Raw genomic sequence first — 8004 nt, 5'->3', positions numbered from 1 at the left:
AGCATTATTCAAAACATCAAAAAGAAACCAGATCAAAAAATTAAATAATTATGGCTGCCAGACCATGTGTTTGATCAGGTTAGGTTGAAATTTAAAACATATTGTTATGGTTATGGGGAATTTCGGTAAAATGGTAAAACAAATTACGGTTGTGGAGAATATAACAATGGAGGAATTTCAAAGCAAAGTTAGGATTGTATAGAGTTGCTTGGTCCGATGACGTGTCAGAGACATCTCAATGTAAATTAAGTAAGGAAACTGTGAGCTTCAGTGTTACTTGTCACCACATGTGGGGTGGTGCTATGTTAATTAGATAGGGATTAAGTCCAATTCCCCCCAGTATGTAATCGCCCCCGTGACCTTTCCCTACGTTTTTGCATTTGCAAGCCAGCAATGAAAGAATTACGTTTTTATAACAACAGCAAACGTGCCGAGCAGGCAAGAAGCCCCGCCTTCCCGGTTTCCTGCCAACAAGCCAAAACCGGAGGTGCATCATTGATGGGCGTGACGTCAGAAGCGAGGAGGAAGAGGAGTTGTTTTTTTGGGGTTGAGTGCAGTGTGAGGGACGTGGTCGAGAGACGACGGAGTTAGGAGATGGCGTGTAAGATCAGGGCATTACGGCTGGCTTTCCTTCGACGCATGAGGAAGACGGTACGATTCTCGTATTTGTGCTGAGGTGAATTGACTCGCATGGTGAAGCAAGACACTGGCCATTGACTCTTGGTTTGGTCATGTGAGATGGACCTCGAAGTCTCGTGTGGATCACCAAAGGGAGCAGTGCCGTTCTGTAGAGAGAAGCTGCGTCGGCAAGCACGATCGACAAGGAAGCTGCACGGCGGTTGGTGAGCCCTGGGGTTGAATACCACCTCATGAATTACCTCACGTACGTTTCCCGCCCAGAGAGCGGCTCGGCACTATTTTGGGTGCATCTTCCCACGCAGGACAAAGCGCCTCAATCCCAAAGTTCAATAAAGACAATCTCTAGACAAAGCTAAGTGCCAGAATAAAGGAAGAGTTTTCTTTTGTTTTGTTTTCCCCTTGTCTGTATTAAAGTCCATGTGTTGAGGTGCCTCAACTTTAGACTTAAATTGACCTCACATTTTATTATTACATTTTGAATTGTTGCTCTTGTAAATATTTGTCTATTTTCATTAAATCCCCATGTTTATTTTAAGTTGCTGGTGTCCATGCATCTGTCGTGGGGTCGAGTATAAACCCCTTGTGCCGTGTGCATCCATCTGCTCCCTCCGTGCCACCCTGCCCCTCCCACGTGCACCATAATCTATGAGGATCACGTGTCCGCCTCCAAGGAAAACTGTTCGGCGATCCGGCCTGATCGGTGTTAACCGCCCATCTACTACAGTTGGGCCGGGGAGATTAAACTAACCAGCCACTCCCACGACAATATAGTCTACATCACTACTAGATCATAATTGTGAAGTTTCACATCGATTAATTGAGCGATTCAAGAGAAAAAAAATTAAGACTCACTCAATCCAATATGGCTGCCAGATCATGTGACATTATTCGTGAATACACTGGTAACCTCAATGCTTGGGGAACATTTGTGTAAAGTTTCCCCTCGATTTGTCCAGCTGTTCCTGGGAAGAAGATTTTTATAGGTTTTAGGGTACATCTAATTTGGCTGCCAAACCATGTGACCGATGAAGCCATGTGTGTAAACCTTTTGTTCCTCATGGATAGGCAGTCAAACATGTAAAGTTTTGCCTCAATCTGTTCAGCCACTTCAGAGAAGATGTTTGAATGTTTTATTTTTTCAAAACAATATGACTGCAGAATCACGTGACTGATGACGTCATCAATTTTGTTTCTGTGGATCATTTTATCCCGAGATCACCCTCAAAAAATTCATCCTGATCGAATGTAGCGTTCTACATATGCAATTAAGACGTCATAACGAAGGCACCTATGATGTCATTAAAAAATCACATTCCCCATGAGGAGTACTTTCCACGTGACAAGTTTCAATTTTTTCCTGGGTGCAATTTCAGAGATGGAGATCCAAAGTTTTTCCAACAAGGCTGCAATGACCTATGACGTCATAACGTTTTGACGTTTTCCGAAAGGTACCATCTAGATTCCGGGTGTTCGGCAGAGTCGACCCTACTGCTCCACCGAGCGGTCGTGCTCGCAGCCGACACCCGGCTCTGCAACAATATATCATTTTAGATCCCATCTCTCAATGGTGAAGCATCACTTAAATTTTTTTTTTAAATTCTCAGATCCAGATTCGGAACTTCACCAAAATCGAAACATTTCGTCCTTGTCACACACTTAATCTGTACACCAAATTTTGTCCAAATCCATCGACAACATTTAGAGATATCCTGGCCACAAGCAGACAGACTGATAGGACAAACGGGTGAAAAAAAATAACGTACGTCCATTTTCGGTGGCGAATGTAAAAACGGTGCAAAAACGGATCCCCTCAAAGAGAGAGTTCATAGAACACCTTACCCTGCATAGTGTTCAGATATATATTTAGATTTTTTTTTGTATACCTTGTCGAGACTCGTGTGAGAGCGAACACACAATACACATCAAGGTGGGCATGAGAAAAGAGGGTCAGGCGTGGGAAGGACAAAACAGAGGGGAACAGAGACATTAGGAGATCTGTGGAAGGGAGAGGGATGGCGTGGAGAACATGGGGAATACAAGATGGACATTACAGGGACTTTCAGGAAGGAAAGCAGGGAATTTGAAGGAGGTGGGCTTGGGTGGATTACACTGAACAACAAATTAAAAAAAAATTTTTTTACTGGAGATGTGTAAAGTGATTAAGACTAATTTGGGTACGCTGATTTCAAAAATCATAACCGTTTTGCTGTATCACGTCAGGATTTTCAGGAACAGAAATATTCCCATTGCCTAGAAGTCAGGATTTCAATGAAATTTACATATGTCTTTAACATGTCTATTTCGTACAATTGTTGTTAACTTGTGTTATATTTCTTTCTTTCAGATAAAGATGAGTAGGCGTTCCTGTACCAATCATCCTGACAACTTCTGTTATGTCTGTGGTCGGTATACCAAAAAAGATCAACAGCGAAGTATATCTACAGCAGTGAAAATGAAGGCCGCCTACTTTCACTACTTCGGGTGTAAGGTGGGGGACCAAGAACAGAGCTGGGCACCACACATCTGCTGCACAAGCTGTCACACAACCTTGACTCAGTGGTTGGTGGGCAAGCGCGCGAGCATGCCATTTGCGGTGCCCATGATATGGCGTGAGCCGCAGAATCATCATGATGATTGTTATTTCTGCTGCACAAGCAGAAAGTACATCAAGTACGCTGACTGCGTCTCTGCTCGTAAACCTGTGCCTCATGATGACGAGAACCCCGTTCCAACACCTCCAGCTGATCAGAACATAGCTGTAAGCAGTGGTGAAGAGGATGGTGATGATGAACCTTTTGAACCCGACACTCAAGAATCACACCTTCTGAACCAGGGAGACTTAAATGATCTTGTAAGAGATCTCTCGCTGTCAAAGGCGAAGGCAGAGCTGCTTGGATCAAGGCTGCAGCAGTGGAATCTACTTGAACCTAACACCAAGATATCCTTGTTCAGAGCACGTCACAGAGACATGGCTGAGTTCTTTGAGATGGAAGACACGATGACATTCTGCAGTGACATCAACGGTCTGTTGAAAGAACTTGGGTGTGATCACGATCCTGCAGACTGGCGCCTCTTCATCGACTCGGGGAAGAACAGCTTGAAGGCTGTTTTGCTCCACAATGGCAACGAGAAACCATCAGTCCCACTGGCTCACGCGTTCGGCATGACAGAGACCTATGAGACTATGCGGCAGCTGCTTGATTCCATCAAGTACAATGACTTCAACTGGCACATCTATGGAGACTTGAAAGTGGTGGCGCTGTTGTTAGGGCTGTAGTCAGGCTACACGAAATACATGTGCTTCCTTTGTCTCTGGGATAGCAGAGACGACAAGAATCACTGGACGAAGAAAGATTGGGAAGAGCGAAAAGAGCATGTACCTGGTCGACACAACGTGAAGCATGTCGCCCTTGTCGACCCAGCCAAGGTTTTCCTTCCACCACTCCACATAAAGCTCGGCTTGATGAAAAGTTTTGTACGGGCAATGGATCTGAATGGGCGTGGGTTTTTATACCTCAAGGAAAAGTTTGGCAACACCTTGTCGGAGGCCAAGATCAAGGCTGGTGTCTTTGTTGGACCGCAAATCCGACAGATTATGAAGGACGAAACTTTTCCGACAACTCTAAACCCCAAAGAGCTGGCAGCGTGGAGGAGCTTCAAAGCTGTGACGGACAACTTCTTGGGCAACGAGCGCGCGGACAACTATGAAGAAATAGTGCAGCAGCTGCTGGAGTCCTTCAGGAAACTTGGCTCCAGGATGTCCCTGAAAATCCATTTCCTACACCAGCACCTGAACTTCTTCCCTGACAACTTGGGAGCAGTCTCGGACGAGCACGGCGAGCGATTCCACCAAGAGATTTCACTCATGGAGACGCGTTACCAAGGGCGGCACAACCCGAACATGATGGGCGATTTCTGCTGGTTCCTGCATCGTGAAACTGACACAGAGCAGCACAAACGCAAAGCCAAATGCCTAAAGCATTTTTAATTACATTCTAGTGGAGTTTTTCTGTAATTTCTATAATTTTGAAGCATTCATGATGAAATAAATGAATAAATGAATTTTTGTAAATTTCATTGAAATCCTGACTTCTAGGCAATGGGAATATTTCTGTTACTGAAAATCCTGACGTGATACAGAAAAACGGTTATGATTTTTGAAATCAGCGTACCCAAATTAGTCTAAATCACTTTACACATCTCCAGTAAAAAAATTTTGTTGTTCAGTGTTATCGGTGGTAGAAAAGATCGAGGATTTGGATGGGGGATGATAAGGGGTGGTGGTGAACAGCTGTTTTGAAGGCCTGGAGGGAAGAATGGGATTGAATAGAGTGAAGGAGTTTATTCCAAAGGCGGGAAAAAAGAGGAATGAAAGAGTGAAGGTGAGCAGTGATTCGTGATATTGGTAGTTTTACCAGAAGGGGGTTGTTGGCGGACCTTGAGCGCCCTGTGGAAATGTGGTGGGGACAAATCACAAATAGAGAGCAGAGGGGGCGAGGCTGGAGAGGAGACTGTAGAAGACAGAAAGACCACCGACCAGCCTGTGGTGAGAGAGTGAGAGACCCAAAGACTCAGCCTCATCGCGGGAGATGCCAATGATCCGAAATGCCTTGGTTTCTACAGCGTGAAGCCGAGAAAGGTGGGAGGCAGGAGTACCAGCCCAGAGGGGAGAGCAGTACTCCATCACGCTGCAGACAAAAGCTTTGTAAGTGGTCAGGAGCTCAGGAGGGCCGAGGAAGGACTTTGCACGACGGAGGATTCCCAGTCGGCGACTGGCTTTGGAGGCGAGGTTTGAAATGTGGTGTGAGTGTGAGATTTGTCAGGATTGAAAGAAGTGTTGGAAGGTTGGCCAATCACGCCACAGCACCAAATGAGTATTAAATGATGAAATAAAATATGATTCGTCCTTCTTGTAGTAAAAGAAGAAGACAAAGTGGAACGAACGTTTACCTTTCCCTGAATTATCTATCTTCAGAGATCAACATCGAAGCACTTCTGGGGCACGTGATTACTTTCAAACGTCTCACGTTAACGTTTTCAAATTCCCCAAACGGACACTTCCTCACAGACATCCTCGACTAAACCTGTCTATGATATACTCCGTGCTTGAATGTAGGTTTTAACGGAGGTGATTTCGGCGTTATTCACCCTGATAGCGAAGATTACATGCATATAGATGTAGATAACATTACATGGTGAGTAGATTTTATGATTATTGATAACATCCTATAGTGGGTAGATTATATGATAACATCCCATGGAGGGGAGATTATATTTGATAACATTCCATGGAGGGGAGAGTTTATTTGATAACATTCCATGGAAAGGAGATTTTACATGATCGAGGAGTATTCAGTTCCGTGCAACTTTCTACCTTTGAAAATTCTCATCCCTCACAAGTCAGTTTATAAATCTCTTTCAAGTCTTGTCTTTTTCCAAAATGAAGAACTGGTCTTGCTGGTGAAGGCTTGTGTTGATAGGTTGCCATTTTTCACTTCCTTTCTCTCAATCTGTACACATCAGTGCCATGTTTAGCTTATCTGGAATTTAAAGTCCAGATTTGGGACTATCATCATGTACCGTACCCGTCCATCGACTTTTTTGACTTATCCTGGCAAACCGCTGGCCCGATCCGGCTGAAATTTGGCAGCAACGTTCCTCTTGTGACTGGTAACAGGAATTGTAAAGCTCTTTCCGGCTGCATGATTTTAAGTACGTCAAAATGGCCGACTTTGTCAATTTTTTAAAAAGATTTCTTCTCCAGACCCACCAGCTACCAAATTTGGATTACAACATTAGGCCAGAGTAGGGATGTTAAATTATGGAGGTCATGGCAATCATGTGACTGGAAGTGTGTCAACATGGCCAACATCGTCAATTGTTGGGAAAATTGCATAAATTCCTTCAAAGATATTCTTCTCCAGACCCACCAGTCAGAGTGCTACCAAATTTGGGTTTCAACATTAAGCTCGGGTGGGGATGTTAAATTTCTGGTCATTCCGATCACATGACCAGAAGTGTGTCAAAATGGCCGACTTTGTCAATTTTTGTGAAAATCACGGAAATGCCTTCAAAATTTTCTTCTCGAGACCCACCAGTCGAAATTCAACTAAATTTGGGTTGCAACATTCGGCTAGGGTAGGGATGTTCATTATGTTGTGGAAGTCATGCGGATCGCATGACCGGAGATGTGTCAAAATGGCTGACTTGGTCAACTTTTGGGAATATCGCATTAAACCATTCATAATCTTCCTCTCTAGACCCACCAGTCAGAATGCTACCAAATTTGGGTTGCAACATGAGGACAGTGTCGTGATATTAAATTGTGGAGGTCATGCTGATCACATGACCAAAATGGCAATAGCAGGCTTAATATTTTTTTTGGCAATTGCATGAAGTGTGTGAAAATGGCAGACCATAAATGTTTTGGAAAAATCACATAAATTCCTTCAAAAATCTTCCTCTCCAGTACCATCAGTCAGAATGCTACCAAATTGGGGCTACAACATTAGGCCAGGGCCCAGATAAGCAACAGGTCCAAATGTCCTATTTTTAGCTGACCTGAAACATAGTTCCGGGGAGCTTATGGGATGACATGTCGTCCGTCCATCCACAAATACTTGCAACTTCTCCGAAACTACACAAACGATTTCGATGAAACTTTACCACAACGTTCATCACCGTGTATGTACCAAAGTTTGTTGATGGCATAAAAAAGGGGGTCTGAGGGAGTCTATGGAGGGAATTTATGGGGTGGGAGTTGTCTCCCCAAAAGAGGTAGGTATTTCCTTTCTTCTCAGAAATGATACTCACAATTCCAATGAAACTTGACGACAACCTTCATCATCCGTGATGTACCAAAGCTTGTTCACATCATTAAAAAAAAATTGGGGTCTAAGGGGATCCACAGGGGGGATTGTCCCCAAAATATGTATTTGCTTTCTTCTCCAAAACCACACATAACTTTGATGAAACTTGACCACAACCTTTCTCACCTGTGATATACCAATGTTTGTTCACGGAATTAAAATAAATAAAAATCCATCGGTATTTACTTTCTTCTCAGTAACATATTTCGTGGGTCATCCATGCTTATCAGTGGTTCCTTGGTTATCTTATCCAACCGCTACCAGGTGAGCGCCCAAGGGTATTGCCCCTATGTTTATTCAATTCTCTTCTTTGTAAAATGCTTTGAGATCTTACTCCAAAATGAATAGCACTAAATAAGAAACAAATTGATTAATCGATATTGGGACTTAAATGTTAACCCTGATTATGCCAACAGAGAGGTGTGGGGGCAGATTAAGAATTATACAGTTTGATGGAGAGTGAGGCATCGAACATGTGCAAAGGAAACCCAGATAA

This window comes from Eptatretus burgeri, chromosome 11 (genome assembly GCF_056783735.1).
Source record: "Eptatretus burgeri isolate ZD-2024b chromosome 11, Ebu_testis_v1, whole genome shotgun sequence".
Classification (NCBI taxonomy): Eukaryota; Metazoa; Chordata; class Myxini; order Myxiniformes; family Myxinidae; genus Eptatretus; species Eptatretus burgeri.
The sequence above is the reverse complement of the archived record's forward strand: the minus strand, read 5'-3'. Positions refer to the sequence as shown.